The sequence below is a fragment of the Cygnus olor genome, chromosome 2, assembly GCF_009769625.2.
Source record: "Cygnus olor isolate bCygOlo1 chromosome 2, bCygOlo1.pri.v2, whole genome shotgun sequence".
NCBI lineage: Eukaryota > Metazoa > Chordata > Aves > Anseriformes > Anatidae > Cygnus > Cygnus olor.
The window spans coordinates 73,807,020-73,823,692 of NC_049170.1; the positions used below are offsets into that span (position 1 = coordinate 73,807,020).

A 16,673-nucleotide genomic window follows, 5' to 3' on the forward strand; every position below is an offset into this window, starting at 1 on the left:
TTTTTAATCAATTATACTGATTTAATAGATGTATGTTTACTTTTTCTGTACACAAATAACGAAAAGAAATTTTGAAATTTCTTACCAGCTACAGTTTAAGCAATTTCCTTCATGTTACAGGAATGTGATTTGTGTTTAATTTACCTTAAGCAGGAACTAAATTTCTATAACCTTTGCAATTCTGTTAATACTTTTTCCTAATCAGGAATCTTAATGAATTTCTCTTTCTACTTCTAAATTACATAGATCTGCACCTGATTATGAAAGAACTTATTAAATGAAATAGAGTGTAAATGAACATTCATTTAACCTTAACACTACTTGGAAACCATAGATGTCACAGATGAATAATGAGTGTTCAAAGCTTCAACCTTCTTTGTCTAAAACTGCTGAAGTCACTACTAAGAAGAAACACAATGAAATAGTGATAGGATTTGCAAGACTATGGAACTGTGACCAAATTATTATTTGTTCTTCTCTGAGAAGCTACAGACCACTGATCATGTAACATACCAAAATTTAACAGATGCAGACAATTAAAAAGTATTGTGTTGCGGAATTTTCAGATCACCCAAGGAAGACCATGTTGAAGGATAAAGTTACCTTTTTCCAAAATATACCATGAAAATGGAAGCCTGGGCATTAAATGTTAATCAGACATCAATCAAAAAGGCTCTCCAATAACAGGGTAATACAGAATATTTAAGAAGTGATTTCACTAAGCTGGTTTAACTTTTAGGGGTATGCCTTAGTATAGATATACTTTCTCTTTTATGCTTTTAAAGTAATTATTATAATAAAACAGCAAAGTTTCAGCAACCTAAACTATCTCAGAATAAGCAGAATGAAACAATGCAGTGGAGTGCGGGGTCTTCATTTGACTTTTGTACTTCGTAAGGTAATGATTTAACTCTGTATCACTTGCTCACTGCAACTTAAAGGTGTTCCTGTCTTTTATACATATATATACTGTTGTGGTTTAACCTGGCCGGCAGCTAAGCACCACACAGCCATTCACTCACCCTCCCACCCTCACCCCTCTCTGGGATGGGGGAGAGAAACGGGAAAATGAAACCTGTGAGTTGAGATAAAGACAGTTTATTAAGACAGGAAAATAATAATGTGTACAAAACAAGCACAATGTGACTGCTCACCACCCACTGACCAATGCCCAGCCTACCCCTGAGCAGCCGGCCCCCCCACCCCGGCCAGCCACCCCTATATATTGTTCAGCATGACGTCAGATGGTATGGAATACCCCTTTGGCCAGTTTGGGTCAGCTGTCCTGGGTCTGTCCCCTCCCAGCTCCTGCTGCATCCCTAGCCTGCTCGCTAGCAGGACAGAGAGAGGCTGAAAAGTCCTTGGCTTGGTGTAAGCACTGCTCTACAACAATTAAAACATCAGCATGTTATCAGCACTCTTCTCATCCTAATCCAAAACATAGCACCCTGCCAGCTACTAGGAAGAAAATTAACTCTGTCCTAACTGAAACCAGGACATATATGTATATATGGTTTAGTGCAGGACTTGCTAGTGTTAGGTCAGAGGCTGGACTAGGTGATCTTGGAGGTCTCTTCCAACCTAGATGATTCTGTGATATATATATTTTTTTCATATATATATATGAAAAAAAGACAGTCATGGCATTTTACACAAAAAAAAAAGCCATATCCAGTTGACTGGAACACCACAGTAACTGTTGTGTTACAACATCAACACATTTACAAGGAAAAACTCACTAAAACATACAAATACTAACACTAACAAGAATTTTCCAGTGTAATAAATCAGTTGTTTTTCTAACTTGGAAGTTATCTTTATAAATAACATTCCATAAACACCTGAATTAATATAACCAAACATACCACAACATGTTTCCTTCTGGTCCCTACTGAACTGAACACCAACCTTTTACAATTTGTAGGGTGGGGAAAGTGGGTACTGAGAAGGACTGTGTTGTGCCTGGAAAACAAACCAAGCTCCTCAATTTGTAACTTAAGGAAAAAAAATAGCAACAACAAAAAAGGGTATGTAAATTACCCCCTTTCTCAACCATAAAAGATGATTATAAATCACTTGTTAGGAACCTTACCTGCAATACATAATCACTTTTTAAAAACATAATTTCAGTGTTACTTGAAAACAGTAGTAAATACATTATAGAAGGATTTTTGAGATGGATGGATTTTTTCTTCCCTTAAAACACTTCAGTTGTAATGTTCAGGCAGCTGTCAATTATTGGTGAGAACATAAGCCAGTTGGGTTACAGAAGCAGTGAAGTTATGTTTCTACAGCAAAAATGCATGCATCTAAAGCCTTGAGTAGTTGCTAGCTCAGAGGTATTTACATTCTACCCTCATCTGCATCGCTGACCTTCTGTTTCTCCACTAAATCCCGTGCATCTGTTCTTAAAGCAATATATTATCCATGCTTTTTGCTTTATCTGTATAAACCCACTCCCTTACTGCCTTTGAAAATAAAACTAGACAGTCTCCCTCAAAATGTGGTGTCTCAACCCTCACTTCCATAACAGCCACGATTGTAAGATGTATAAAGATGTCTTGGATCACAGAATCATCTAGGTTGGAAGAGACCTCCAAGATCACCTAGTCCAACCTCTGACCTAACACTAACAAGTCCTCCACTAAACCATATCACTAAGCTCTACATCTAAACGTCTTTTACAGACCTCCAGGGATGGTGACTCATCATATATATGGGTAAAATGTATTTTATATAAGTTTTATTATAGCTCTAGAAATCCAAAGAAAGAACAATTTTGTATCGCAGTAGGAATGATCCCAAGAATAACTGTTTATTATGAAACTTAGCAATTCAGATTTACACTACAGGACCTTATCAGCTGCCAATATTCAGCATAAATCTTTTAAATATGGATTACACACGCCTGTCAATGGCAGAACAGAATATTAAACCCTTTATGCAAATGCATTTTTTTTTCCAAATTTGGATGATATATGAGCCTGCCTTTGAAAACAATTACTTTTATGTATCTGCTTGCTTCTCTTGAAAGATGAGGTGCAGTTGAATTCCGAAGGACTAAAGAGAGGAATAAGAATTTATGCAATTGGGCTACTGGCTTCTACTTTGCAAATAGCAACGACTATTTCACTGGTGCCACACAGAATAGAGAAGGGCTGAACACTGAGTATTCCAGCTAAGGCCCCAGGAGGAGTTTTAGGAACTAAAACATGAACTAAAATCCCCTGCATACTCTGAAATCAAAGTATGACATGAGTGAAAAAAAGTTCCTCACTGCAACTATCTTCACAAAAATGTAAAACTGCTTATGCATAGATCATTGGTTTAATTCAATTTAAAAAAGGTAATAAAAGGTAAGTGAGCATTTTGGCATGCATTTTTTTCAACTTCAATATACATATATATATACATATATATATAAATTTTTCAACAACAAATGAAAAAATCAGACATAGATAGTATAGGATCTTAATGGAAGAGCAGTTTGTGGGATTGTATGATCACTCCTTACAAGGGAATCTACCCTTACAAGAAAAAAAGAATCCAAACTCAGCATGAAGAAACAGTTCCACCAGGGCAAAGCGTGCTGTCGGTCACAGCAAGTTAAGAAAAGCTATGAGCCACTATGGTGCTAAAACACTGTGCTAGCACTTGCACTCTGGAGAACTGCACTGATGTTGGCCAAAGTGAGCAACAAAGGTATGATGAAGAAATGTCAGCAGCAGTGGGTGAGGGTGGGGTATGAATGAGTCCTCACAGGGTGATGGGAAGGAAGAGAAACTGAGGAGGAGACTAGAGTTCACGAAGGGAGCAGAGAAGTTTCCTTTAAGAAAGGTTGGGAATCATTGCTGCAGAAGGCAGTTAAAGTGACAAACGTACATATAAGAAACACCTGTCTGAGCCTGCAGCAAGCCTAAAAGGAACAGACTGCCACATTTATTTCTGGAATAGTAGCACAAGGTCTCCAGAATAAAAAAGTTTTGTAGAAAAAGAAGAAACATGAAAAAAGAAAAGTTTTTGTAGAGAAGAAAAAAACATGCCTGAGCAGACGAGCAGATATTTATAGACTGTTGTTAAAGATCGGTGATTCTCCTATTAGCCCACACGTGCTTCAAGTGTGAAGAAAGGTGAGAAGAAAGAGTGAGACATCTCCCTGTTCACAATTTAACCACAATTTAAACATGTGAGGAAAAACATTAGGGTTTATCTTTTTGTAAAAATAATCCCGTATACTCCTGAAAGACACAGGAACACAACAGTAACCCCTATCTAGCCCTTCTTTTGAAGATGACATATTATTTAAACAGACAGCCTAAAATAAAAATGTCTAAATCTTTATATTCGTTTCACTACACTGTATGAAACTTGAAGCTTATCTCAGTTTCACCCCTTCAAAGTGCTGTGTGGCTGGAAATTCTGGGCAGCAGCTGTCTTCTCACTTACAACTCAATTCTCTTCCCAATTTGAACTCCGGAAGAAATTAGGATAAAACTTCTGGCTACTGACCAGCAAGATGATTTGTCAAGGGTTGTTAGTATCCACTATTTTTTTTCCCCTAATACCAACAATTTCTAGACAAATAGATTGCTCAGAAATGCCTACAGTTTTAGAAGAAGCTATTTTAGCTAACGTTTTATTTGAATTAATTTCTGCTGTCTCTCCCTCTGCTTGAGGAAAACTATAACTCACAAGATTCGATACATTCAGATCTATTATTGAGCTACTCATTAATACAGATTTCAGTCTTGGTTTAAAGATGAGTACAAAAACAGAGACATAGGGAAAGAAAAAAAAATGAACTGATGACTCCAGCCTTAACCATCAAATGGATGCAGCCACTTCTTTTAAATCCCTGTGACACACTTTGTGCCTAGTTTCTGCTTCTTCCCCCGTCAGATCAGGTGCCAAGAAGCCATTCATTTTGTTCATTACAGCTTCTGTATCACTTCAGATTAGAGTTTGCAGCTTTTGATTAAGCCTATTCTTAGTGCTTCTAAATCAAACCTGTGTGTTTGATTTTCATTTTGTTCAGAGGAGCACAGTAGCAGGATTTTATAGGACATCCCTACTACCTCCTACAATAAACCTGACACTAAGACCCCTCCACAGAAATAATTTGAAAACCAACACAATTGTTAAAACACAATCATGTCCATGCATTTCTTTCATTGCAGCTCAGAAATAAATGTCGAAGATACACTAGATGAAAACCAGTATGAAACAATATCAAAATGTTATTTCCACCTTCTTAATGCATTTGAAAGCATATATGCAATAGTCAACTGCTACTTATTGCACGAGGATTCTTCCTCTCTGCATTAACGAACAGCAAAGAAATGACAAACTTCTTACATGTCACATATGTGAATTAAGCTGTAACTCTACATTTTAGCAGATATCTCTGAGGCTAGACTCTTACACCAGTGTCATCCACCACACAACTCATTTTTTTTTCTGTTCTCACAGACAGGTGTTCATTGTACTGCTGCAGCCTACTCACGTCATTCTTACAGCCACATCTGACCCAGCCCTCCCAGCCCACTCTTTAGCAAAAATCAGCTTAAAGGCACCATCAGCTTCTTTCAACCACAAATATACCTAAACATGCTAGACATGAGAAGCTGAACAGTTTATTTTCCTTTTAGCCACAAATAATCCTAACATCCTGAAGGCCATGTTCTGAGGATGAGGTCTATGTATCACAATATCTCAGCTTTCTGGAAAAGCTCTTCTTTTTTTGTTTGTTTGTTTTTCTTTCAAGTATTACATCTTTTAAATTAAAATCAGTGTTGTGCAAATAATATCTCCAAAAAGTAAAATAAGGTGTGAAAAATAGTCTAAAAAAGGGGGAAGGGCTCCCTGAGAACAAAGTAATAAAAAGTAATAACAGCATCAAGCTGATTCAATCGCATACTACAGCAACTGACTTGTAATACATTTTATAAAGCTGAGTCAAAGGTTACTGCTGGGTTGTACAGTTTTCCTCTGAAATAACCTTGTTGTTCAGTCTGAAACATGACAGCTGTTTCTGAATGAATAAGCACCATTCTAAGTTGTGTCCTTTGCTGCATTTATGGGCTTTCTATGTATAGAAATATGTATAATGCACTCTTCTCATCTTCTCTTCCCATCTGATAATCTCTTTGAAAGGTATGATCTTTAGGCTCTCACTGCTCTCCTCACATGCCAAGATCTCTGTGCATTTGGCCAGGCATTATAATAGTCTCCTTACTTCATCTTGAGTTTTTGTTTGCTCCCCTCAAGTATTTCACATAAATTTTTCTGCCTGAGAATTTGAAATGCACCATCATTTCACTTATGGCTGTTCCCACCTCAGCCTCATACTGTTATTGCTGCTTTAAACCAAACTCTTTCACACACGTGGGTTACAAGGATATCTGTTCTTACTACATGCGCCCTGTGCTGCTCCTTCCTGTTATCTCCATTTAATTGCTGTATTGGTAAATAATTCAGCCAGTGTCAAGTCTAGAACTGGTTTAATTAGTTATTTTTCCTCTGTCCAGGAAGCAAAATTTTCTGTGTGAATAACTTAATCCCTGTTAGGGAATGAAGGAAAGGGTGATGTCACCTAAGAAGCTAAGTGCTGATATCAATCAATCCTGCGACCTAATTACAGGCCCATTAAAATTGACACAGAATACAGAAAATAGAGATGCGGTCTGTGTATTGCATGTGTTTCCTTCCTGGTTTTCCCCTTTTCCCCTCACATTAATTGTGTGCTATCTATAGATGGGCGGAATGTTATCTGAAGAGCTGGGACTGATCTTCTTCAGCATTTGAAAATGGATCCATTAAAAATAAGCAGAAAAATTCCACTGAGTGTGGGCCAGACCCAGGCACTGTAAATTTAGAGTATTTGGAAGAAATAAAATTCCCTATTTCCATTCAGACAGCCTTGCAGGTTAATTTAAGCACTATTCCATTTGAACTTGACCATCTTTTTAAAAGATTCTCATTTCACTGTGAGAAAAATAACCATTTTCTCTCCTTCTGAAAAGGCATTCTTTCTTCGTGAATGTTTTGAAAGAGTTACACTGCACTATTTATCTGTTTCATAAATATTGTGCGAAAATAAAAAACAGGAAGAAGCAGGAATAAAAGATCAAAGATAATCCAATACTTGCTTGGAAAAATAATTCATATTGATAGCAAACTAACAGGATTAGCAGAACACAAGTAATAAAATATTGGGTGAAAGCTAGCACTTGTGCATTTGTAAGTCCTATTTTTCAAGTGCTGTGTTAGTGAAATCTGTTAAGCTGCATCCCCATGTGTTCCAACAGGGGAAAAAAAAAAAGTATTTTTGTTCTCTTCCTGGAATTCCACAGGAGAGGTTAAAAAACTGACAACATTGAATGATACAGACCCAGTGAAAACTGGCAACAAACATCTGAATTGCAGTGTTCTTCTGGATCTGTTAGATTTTGAATATTCATATAAAGAAAATCAAACGCCATGCAAATACAAATAGCAGTTTAGCAGACCCCGAAATTAGCCAATTGTAATCAAACTCCAAGGTAAGAGGTGACTGACCCCCGCTGATTGGATCACATCGAATGCATGTTTTGCATGCAAGAAGCAAAACCACCTTTCCCTCAGCTGCTGCTCAAAACAGGATGGCTTCTGCAGCTGAACACGCACATGGCCTGCGCCACATCGCTGAGCATCGGGGGCCCCACGCTGGGCCATGTGCCACAGCACATGGGGCTCCTCAGTGGGACCTTCCCTCATAGCCTGGAGCCACCTTGGCCCCAGTGTGGGGCATCCCTGCTGCCCCTGCATGAGGAGATGCCTCCCAGACACTGCATCGCAAGGCTGGCAGCTCAGCCACTTCCGTCATGAGACTGCGGTGACAGTCTCCACTGAAGTAATAAACTCAATGCTTTTAAAACTTCTGGATCCTCCGACTGCTACATTTCACATGCAACTCTGTCATTCTATTGCTGCAGCCTCAGACTAGGAAACATGAGCCACCAAATTCATACAGAAAAATCTGATGAGCAGTCAGAAGTTTTCCTTATCATCCTAAAAGTGATCATACAGTTTATGTGGAAAGAAACAGGAAGATGCATACAAAATACCTGTGTTTTGTGCTAAAAAAAAAACAAAACAAAAACACACTGGTTGCGGGAGAGAAAGAAGGGAGAGAAAGAAGGGAGAAAGAAGGGAGAGAAAGAAGGGAGAGAAAGAAGGGAGAGAAAGAAGGGAGAGAAAGAAGGGAGAGAAAGAAGGGAGAGAAAGAAGGGAGAGAAAGAAGGGAGAGAAAGAAGGGAGAGAAAGAAGGGAGAGAAAGAAGGGAGAGAAAGAAGGGAGAGAAAGAAGGGAGAGAAAGAAGGGAGAGAAAGAAGGGAGAGAAAGAAGGGAGAGAAAGAAGGGAGAGAAAGAAGGGAGAGAAAGAAGGGAGAGAAAGAAGGGAGAGAAAGAAGGGAGAGAAAGAAGGGAGAGAAAGAAGGGAGAGAAAGAAGGGAGAGAAAGAAGGGAGAGAAAGAAGGGAGAGAAAGAAGGGAGAGAAAGAAGGGAGAGAAAGAAGGGAGAGAAAGAAGGGAGAGAAAGAAGGGAGAGAAAGAAGGGAGAGAAAGAAGGGAGAGAAAGAAGGGAGAAAGAAGGGAGAGAAAGAAGGGAGAATGACGGATTTCAACTAAATCAGCTTCTAGTCAAAATGGGGCACAACAATGACTGATGTTTTGATCTCATGTTTAGAAATTTATCTCAAAATCCTCCTAACATATTTGCATTACATGCTTGAATATCTGCTGTTTTCCAACACGAGTGATCCCCAAATAATTTTTGTTCTTTAAGTCATACAGGGTGATAATTTCTCATCATCTGCTTCTGCCTTTTACATCATTAGCTCTAACGTAATCTAATCCTTTCATAACTAAGCAAACTGTTCATCTGTTTACACTTGTTTTTTAAGCCACAAATGTGAATTTTGAAAATAGTTTTTTCAACTATTATTTTGATTCTTAGAAATTACTATAACAGTCATTTTTCTGCTTTATCAATTGTCAGTATATCAAAAATCATCTCACAAAAGGGAGCCTAAGCATTCAGACAGTCTCTGAACTCCAGTTTTCAGAGAACATGTTATGTTCTATGAAACAGACACCTGTTTCAGAGTGTCTGGGACACGGAAACATGATTTAGAGTTTTATACATGGAATAAACGTATTAGCTACACAAAAATGTTTCAGTCAACAGCCAGTACAGAGCTTCTGTAAGGCAACAGTAACATGCTTCAGGTTGATTAAGAATAAGAAATGCTTAACTGCATTTGAAAGTTTCCATTTATTTCAATAAGGTGTATCAAATGATTAGAGAAGACTGTTCTAAGAGCATCAGTATGAACTACTTTAGTTCTTTGCACTGTTTGCTAAAGAAGGCCTATGCAATCTCTATTAAATGAGAACTTCAAATAACTATGAAAATCTTTTTTAAAAATCTAGTACAAAGACTCTGAAGAAGGACACGCATACCAACAGAAAGAACAATTTTTAACTACAAAACTACAGTCTCTCTTACCACAATTACTATATAACACAAAGGCTCTTACATGGGAAAGCCATAGTCCTCTCTGAGGACAAAAGGACTATCTTCACCATGGAAATTACCATTATCAAGCAATTCAAACTCACTTGGGTAACCTGACCGTAACACAGTACTTTCAAGGGTCTAGAACGTTGAACTGCAGATTAAATATACCACTCAAAGTCCACTTGAAATCACAAGGTAACCTGGCCATCGCATAACTCTACAAAATGACAGAAATGTTGAACTGAACATGATTGAGTACTCCAGCATGTTGAATGAGAAAAGGCAGATGTGTTTTGTTTTCGTTCTCCCTCAAATTATATATCATTTGTCTAGTGCTTTACAATTAATTCTCTGTCCACAACTGAAAATGAAGATTTGTATAAAGGCTTAAAAACTAATAGCCCAGACTGTATGGGGATGTTGAGGAACAAAGCTAGACAGAAATACATCAACTTCAAATATATAGATATTAAACATTGTTAAATATTTTACTTACTGTCTCGCTTCAGCAGACCAAGTAGAACAGAGTTTATTTAAAATATTTAAATGATTTAATATAAAAATATTGCCTTACTATGCTTCTGAAAGCTACATATATTTAACACTGATACTATGAGCTTCCATACTTAAACTACAAATCAAACAATCTGTGAGACAAATTGTGCCCTGAGGAACAAGTATATATCTCAATGGGAGTCACGAAAAGACAATACAGATTTTTCACTTATCAAAAAGCATTGTTCTGAAGTGTCACTGGCATATATGTAGAGACTCATCTAAAGTTCAAAACCAATTTAATTTTTTTTTTTCCTGATATAAAGTTTAGATGCGCTTCCAAATAAGAGAATATTAGAATATTAGAGAATGTTACACATGTGAAAATACATTTGCTGATTTCTCTTTGGTCATTTATTACAGTACTTCAAATACTGCTTCTCTAAGGAAACAAGATTGGCATAAAAAGAGAGGTACTTGTGGTTACAAATGTTAGGAGGAAAAAAAAAATGCTGTGAATGTATTTGTTGTAAATAATACTATACTGAGATAGCTTAGAGAACTCATCTTATAGTCTCCAAAGACTACAAACCTGTTACTGAGCACCTAAAAAGCAAAGCAAAAAGAAAGGAGCCTAGAGACCAACTGCCTCAGACAGGTAGGTAGTTTTTAAAGGAGGCTGAAATAAGGCCATTGAGGGAAGAGGAAACTAACAGAGTTTTTTTATTATTATTTTTTTAAGCAGAAAAAATATTTTTAGCCAAAACGTATGCATCATAGCAGAGGCTTGTATTATTTAATAGTCCATGAGATGGAAGTTTTGGTTAGCGACATAGTCATGTGGTCTTAGTCAAGTGAAAAATTAAAACTGCACAGATCTGACAGAAACATGGACAAGACACAGTCTATGCTAGAGAAATACACCTTCAGTAAAAAGAAACAAAATTCAGGTGATATTGAAGGAATCAAAAACAGCTCAGTGTTACAGTTGTGGAAAAATGCCTCCTTTAAGAGAGAAAGTTGTCCTTTGAAACTAAATGTATTGAAGCAAAGCAAAAACTACAGTTGAAAAGGGTTCCAGAAAAGTTAATCTAGAAATAAATATTTCCTGAATGTAATCAAAATAATGCTTTCTGGGCAACAGTATTTTTGACTGTATGAAGAATGTTATTTCTTCTGTCTTTTTTTAGGTTAAAGCTCCTGAACAAGGTAAGTGATAACAAGACCTAAAATGAAATTAGCATCAGATCCATTTATTTAGTACTCCCCAGACTTTAGTGGTACATTTACAAATGTGGAATCCAACTTACTGACTTCAAACAATTCTTGTAATTGATGAATAGTGTTAAATCAGATGGTTTTGAACTTGCAGAAAGACAATGATGAATTTTCTTAGTATATCCTCCATTACTCAGTCTATGTACTGATGACTTCGTTGTCTCCCCTATTGAGTTATTTGTAATTTATTTCGATACCACACTTTTCATTGCATCTAGCTGACAGAAGCATTTCTTGTACCTACTTAGAACACAGCTATCCATATTGCATACAAAATGGAAAGAGCTTATAGCTTTTTCCAGAACACTCTTATTTGGAGATTTTTCACAGTAACTACGGCACAGGGAGAAAGCCGTTAACTGTGAAATCAGAAAGAATATAGTCAGATGCAAACCAAACAACCTGCACGTTCTATCTCATTTCCTAGATAGAAAGATAGCATCTGATAAAAGAAAAATTTGCAACTAAATATTTCCCCATACTTATCAAAAATAGTGTACTTTGGAGTTTTCTTTCAGATCATGCTACATCTGGAGGTGTGAGAAAGTCACTAATGTTCAAATTACTTACCAGTACTCTTATACACAGAAGCAAGATGAGTAAGCAATTAAAAGCATTTCTAAAACAAACATACCTCAAAGACATCGGTGTCTTAATTTTTCCAGAGAATGACTACATCCACTGCCTTTTTGTCTTCTGGTCTTGAATTTGTTGTGTAGCCTAGGAAAAATAAATCTCAGCTTACTTTCAAACTGAAAGCATAAGGCTACACACAAGGAAGAAAAAACGTAATAGCATTTCTGTTAATTCCTTTGTAATCCTACCTCATTATCTTAAGCAAATAAATCTCAGAAAAGGATTGCCTTATTAAAAGAGAATTAGAAAACTGAATGTCATCTGTGCAGGGAGACATTCTCTTAAAATGCAATCCACAAGCAAGCTCATAAATAGGGCACTATATAAAAAAACCTTCCTATCAGGCAATCCTTAGCAGATTTTCAACGGATGTGCATACAACCATGATTTCACAAATTCCTAAAATAAAATGTGTCAACATAATTTACCACAAACTTTCAAGAGTCTAAAAAAAAGTCTACTCATTTAGATACTACTGAAAGAACAATATTATAACGATATGTGAAGTGTATGAAGAGTGGCTATTGAATGACAATTCCTTCCACCCTGTGTATAATCATGTTCGATTTCCCTAGGAGAATTAAGAAAAAAAAAGACTCATGTTTTTCTTTAATAAATTACCTAAAAATTCAAGAGGCATAGTCCCAAGGTGCATCTTAACACTCATTAGGCATTTTTAGAAGTGCACATGGAGTGTACAAGCAGTGTAGCAGTGCATGCTGTAAAGAGAATTTAGGGACAACCCGCTACAGTTAATGTTATTATTGTTAGAACATCATAAGTTTTTCTACAAAAATGCTTATTACTTGTGAGCATCATTTTTTCAATATATTAATTGGAAATAGAAAACATGGTTTATCTGATCTCTTAAAAAAAAACATTAAAAAGATCCTTTTATTAAGAAGTGACAGCTTTATCAAATTGTCTTAAAGGAAAATAACAGACATGTAGAAACCAATTGCCCTTTTCATTTTTAGCTTCGGTGGTACTGAACTTCTCTGTTTCACTTTACAAAGCAATTCGTAACCTCTGCTAAGGACTTACTTCCTTAAATTACTTTAAACATATGTACCAATGCAATCAAATTATTTTAAAGGATAAAAATAAATGAACCCAGTTCTGGGAGATGATTATGTCTTATGGAACCTTTATAGAATATAGAAATAAAAAATGAAGTTGGTATTCAAATCAAAGTCATAAAAAGTAGACAAATCTAAAACAGAAAAGAAAAACAACTGAAGAGTTAATTGGAGCTTATTTTCATACCCACCAGCCAGCAATGTAGCAAGTCAGAAAGAAGTCACCCTCATTTCTAACAATACCGAGTTCTAAAGTCCCTATTTCTTTTTTTCCCCTAGAAAAATACAAACACAAATGCACACAATCTCTCACACACTAGTTTGAACGCACAAAAGCCCACATATGCTTTACAAAAAAAGAAAAAAACAGCATCGAGCACAACATGCAAGAAATGGCATGATTACATTATCACATATGGCTGAGCTAGGAGGCTGCGTATTTCAGGTTTAGTGAATTAAAGTAACCACACTGCTACCATTAAGGTCAAATCTTTATTTATAACAACACAGAAAAAAAACATGAAGTCAAAGTGGCTTTTACTTAAGGGTTTTGTGTTATTTTAACTGATAATATAACAGAGTCTCGTACAATTTGTCAGATTGCTTCTTTGCATAGCAATTTTTGAGACTTAAAAGGCCAAAGCAGAAGAAAAAGCTTCTCTTCATCCAATAGCTATTTCAATCTGGGTGCCACAAAATTTTCATGGTACTTTGAAAATATGATAACTGAACAACAGTGAGAAAAACTCTTACTTGAATGACAGGTGTTTTTATCAACATTTAGCTGGAAAGTGTCCACAAGAGTTCCTTTCTTTCATATTAATATCTTTCTTACTGAGATACATTAAGTAGAAGCCTTGCTCCATGAAACAACATTTAAGTCATTTGTAGCCTCTCACACAAGTTACTACACCTTTGTATTAATAGATTAAGTGGAGCATTTAATCAGATTTGTTGATTTTATGGTGCTTTCAGAGACTTGAGAAGACATCTGATTCTATCAGTCAGACAATTTGGATGTTTTCTTCTCTTACTGTGTCTTAAGAATCACAATTTCAGTACCATATGTATCCATATTTGTCAAGCATGTAATAAATGACTTCATTCTTATGATATCAGATTGGGGGAAAAAAAATCACAGATTTGGTCTAGATACTTAAAGGTCCACACTTCCCACTAGAAAGATTTTGGTCTTGCAGACTGACAGTTTTCTTTCCTCAGTTGTTTTTTCCTGTAGTGCACAATTGCACTACAGAAATACACTACAGTGGTTGTAAAGAACCACTGGTCAGTTTGTACCCTGTTATTCACATAACCTGAATTTTAGTGGTATCTAGAAACCTAGCTTCTTTAAGGAAAATTCCTGCCACAAATCCTGTACCAAGGAACACTTCAAAAAAAAAAAGTTTATTCATGAAGCGTAGAACTGGGTCGGCAATGTTGTGTTATGAAGTATGGAAACATGAGTTCAAATCTTATCACTAAGGTAATGACTGAATTCTCAGAAATCATATTTGCAGAAGGTTTCAGGAAAAAAAAAAAAAAAAACAGCCAGAAAATGAGAATATTTTCCTTACAAATTTTCCACTGTGTCTTGTTAATGCCAACTGACGGCTCCTAAGGTAAAAACATTACTACAAACAAAGGTACATTGATTAAACTTACACATTTATCTCTAGAAAAAAAAAAGACAGAATAAAGTTTATCAGACTGGGGGAGCACATTTTACTAATACTTTCATTATCTTGGCATTTTAAGGACTTACTCATGTCACCCACTTCTTCACTAAAGTTCAATTTGTTTAAAAACATGAATGTGGGCTACTAGCACACATCTATGTTTGTGTCAGAGTAACTGAATGAAAGTTTCTTGCTGTTCTTATAGTAGGGAAAAGAGAAGATAGAGCTCTAAAACACGGATTTTTCTCTTGGTATTCCTAAATAAACCAATACTTAAAAACAAACAGAAAACACCACAAATATCTCAGTATACCCTTACTTATAGGAAAAAAATTTGCAGCCAACAGTGACAATGACTGAAGTTTTCAGTTTACATTTGATTTACCTATAATCTATTATTTAGTCTCAATGCAAAATATAACTGAAAAAGTTCATTTTCTGGAGACAAACTAAATAATTCTGCTCCTAAATTCTTGATTTTCAACCACTGGCAAAGAATAAAGAAAAAGCTTCAGCAGCAATGTAGAGACTGTTATATAAATGTCTTGAGCATCATTTGTCTAAATAATCAAGCAATAAATAATGCATCTTAAAAGTAAAAAATCTGGTTTAATTAAAAACAAGACAAGAATAAAAGTGAATGAAAACCCACTTAAACACCTGTTTCAAATAAAAAAATAAAAAAAAATAAAAACCGTGTGCTAACCATGGCAAGGAAAGGCAGAGTTCTTAGGCACACTTACTGAGCCTAAATAAATTTATGGGATTATCTTCCAAACTATATCCTATCTAAACTCACAAATCTGTAGAAGATTTTAAGCTGAAGCAGTGTGAAGAAAACACTATGTAAATATAGCTGTGCAAAGCTGCCATATATATGTGCTTTGTCTTACCTGCCATGGTTTTTTGCCCCCCCCCCCCCCCCTCGCCCCCCTCCCCTTTTTTTTGCATTGTTTATATGAAGTAGATAACAAGCATAAATATTAATCAACTCATAGAAAAATTGATGTGTTTGGGTTAATGTCATAGTGTGCAAAATTAATATTAAAATATATCAAGTAAAAATGAGATTCAGGTTGCTTCAGCCTACCAGCATCATTTTTTCCTCATTTTCCATTATAAGTAGTTCATTGTTAAGCAGACATGAACTAGACATTAAGGAGTATGATGCCACTCAAAATCCTTCAATTTCCAAAGCTCCAGGACGTTGCAATTGATTCCTACCCTTTGTTTCTAGAAGAAAGAGTATATCAATATTGCTTGCAGAAGAACTTGGGCTCTTTTAGAATAGCTTAAAGAACATTTCATTTTGACATTTGTAAATATTTCCAACAAACAACAAATACTTCCTCACACCCAAATACACTGCAAGGCATCAGGCAACTGATATCTAAAACAGGCATGCTGTCAAGATTTAACGTTGCTGGACACTTTTTACCCAATACTTTTAATTAAGTCCATTATAATTCTCTGGGAAAGACACGACATTACAACATTTCTAGGATAAGAACCACCACACTTGAAATTAATTTCACTAATTTACTTGACGATAGCAAAACTAATGACACAGTTAAAACTTAGGGACACATTTCTTACAGTGCTAGTTTCAGAGCATGGGTGACTAAAAGTTGTAGTACGACTTGATACCTATCATTCCTGAGGAAGAGTCCTGCAACTTAAATGACCTGTGACTTCTTTTTTTACTTACTTTGGACTGCTTAATTAAGGACATTTACTACACTGGACAAATCCCACTTGCATATCATTTGATCTTCATAAGGCATTAACATCTGTATGGGCATAGACCTCTAATGATAGAGAACTGCCATTATTCCTGTTTCTACACTGAAAACTGATGCAGTGTTCAAGTTCTGGCCTGTACCTATTACTGAACCCTTGAACGTTTATAACAGCCTCTCTTCAGTTTGAGGAAAAACATGAAATAAAA

General features: G+C 36.0%; 1 protein-coding gene across 3 annotated transcripts in view; it reads right to left on the minus strand.

Annotated features, from left to right (window-relative positions):
- Positions 1 to 16,673, minus strand: part of CDH18 (cadherin 18) — a 548,781-nt gene that overhangs the window by 312,638 nt on the left and 219,470 nt on the right. The window contains exon 2 of one of the 3 annotated variants that reach the window (XM_040548562.1): positions 11,966 to 12,051. The exons of the other annotated variants lie outside the window; for them this stretch is intronic. The gene's annotated coding sequence lies outside the window, so the exon portion shown is untranslated. The remainder of the gene's footprint in view (positions 1 to 11,965; positions 12,052 to 16,673) is intronic. 3 annotated transcript variants of the gene reach the window in all.